Source organism: Cornus florida, unplaced genomic scaffold (genome assembly GCF_030987335.1).
Source record: "Cornus florida cultivar Cherokee Brave unplaced genomic scaffold, ASM3098733v1 CherokeeBrave_3.0.0_Hap2_Chr01, whole genome shotgun sequence".
NCBI classification, from domain to species: Eukaryota; Viridiplantae; Streptophyta; class Magnoliopsida; order Cornales; family Cornaceae; genus Cornus; species Cornus florida.
This window is the reverse complement of record NW_026775571.1, coordinates 114,443,259-114,445,311: the sequence shown is the minus strand read 5'-3', so window position 1 is coordinate 114,445,311 and position 2,053 is coordinate 114,443,259.

Sequence of the window (2,053 nt, the reverse complement as noted above, 5' to 3'; positions counted from 1 at the left end):
TGACACACATATCAAAATTCTGATAACAATCAAAATCACAAAATGAGTCTCTCAAAACCGTACTTGGCAACACCAAGTTAAGTCAAAATTCCTCAATTTCCATCCATAAACAATCACTAGAACTACGATTCCTCAAAACTATACATAGTCATAACTAGAATGGGATGACTCCACAAACAAGTCATATCCAACAACGATCCTTCAAAATTCCTCCTAAGAGTCAACCACATCAAGATTTTCAAAACTGAAACAAGTCTCTAAAAGACATACTCAAAAGAGCATCGAGCTCACCTCACGAATCAAACAAATCCTCAATGATATGGACACAAGTCCCTGAAAAATGGTCTCACACCAATCTACTCACTCTGAGCACTATAACCCGTCAACAACCACGGCAAAAACTCCCCAAGGGAAGACACGGAAGAAAAGGAACCACCAGTCCTAAGAAGGACAACACCACAACTCTGTCTCTGAAATGAAAGACACAAGGTCAAAGACTTCACCCCTACATGGAAGTAAGTCAACCAAAATCAACCAAATCCTCACCAAGGACTCAAAACAACAATGGTGATCCTTACGGACCAACCATCCTCAAAGATGTGCACAATGCAACGAAGAGAAGAGACTCACTCCTTGTGAAGTCCCTTACTCGAACCAAGAAAAGAGAAGAAACCCTACTCTCCCACAAATGTCAACACGACGAGTACGAAAGGGGAACAAAAGAAAGAACTAAACATAGAAGTCATGCAAATAACAAGGAAATGCAACTACCAAGAAGGTAAATCTACTCACATAGATAAAATCAAGGCCACATACAGCATGTCTCCACGTAAGTACAAAATCATGTCACTAAAGTACAGTAACAATATGGCATTTCTAAGCATATAAATAAGGTATGCTAATGCCACACAACAAGAAAGTAATGTGGACACACTTCCACCTACTCATGCATCACAATATCATAATTTATACTATTAACATGGTAGTAAACGAAACTGCAGAAGATAAAAATGATGCAATAATGAACCCTATGGACATCGTGTCCTAAAATGTCTAGGTAAAAGGAAAGACCAGTCCTAGCCATAAACTGTCTCCAAAAACCCAATGCGACAACAACCCGTCTCAAAACAAACGTGAGCCCTTACCACAATGGCAAGACTCTAACAATCCAACTCCGAATCTAGAGGTGACACAACAAGTGACACTAACAGTGCAATGCTCTCACTACTCGAAGCATCAATTAATCGACTTGATCCCAAAAGTATCATCACACAAGAAGAACTCAAAGAAAAAGGCAACTATAGCCATACCAACAACAACCAAATCAATCACTACGACTGATCCCCAAACAACTATCATCATCATCGATCAAAAGGACAACGTCTATCACAACAAAACCAACATTGATTCCATCCGAACTGCACTTGTAGTTAGCCAGTACGGTAACATGACAGTGCCATGCACCCGCCCACAAACATACCCGCCCACGAAAATTGCAATCCTAGAGGAATCATCCCGATCAACCAAGGATCCTAAGAGGTCCATAACCTCATCATGGCTCAAAACCAACAAATCTAGCACTACGGCAACGCCAAATGACTTACCTCACGAGAGCCTAAACAAAAAGGTGACCATCCACCTACCTCAAAACTAATGCTAGGTCAAAAATAACCTACACTATCACAAAACTGTGAGTACAATCACCATCAACCCCAACTCATGCCTCAATGACAAATCCCGTGTCATGCCGAATATGTAACACAGTTATGCATATACAAATCTAATCTAGCATATATCACATGTCATGCTCTTTACATTAGAATAAAATCATACTTAAACAAACGGCATACTACATATACCACATAAGTACATAAGCATATAAACATGTTATCAAATCAAAACATGTTATCATGAAGCATATAAGCACATAGAGCATGGCAACATAGCATGATATGCACCCAAAACCCGTCGTCCAAGGTATTCAAACCTAGAAGCTCTGATACCACCTGTAACGACCTTGAATTTTTTTAACCCGGTGTGTCCTGTGATGACA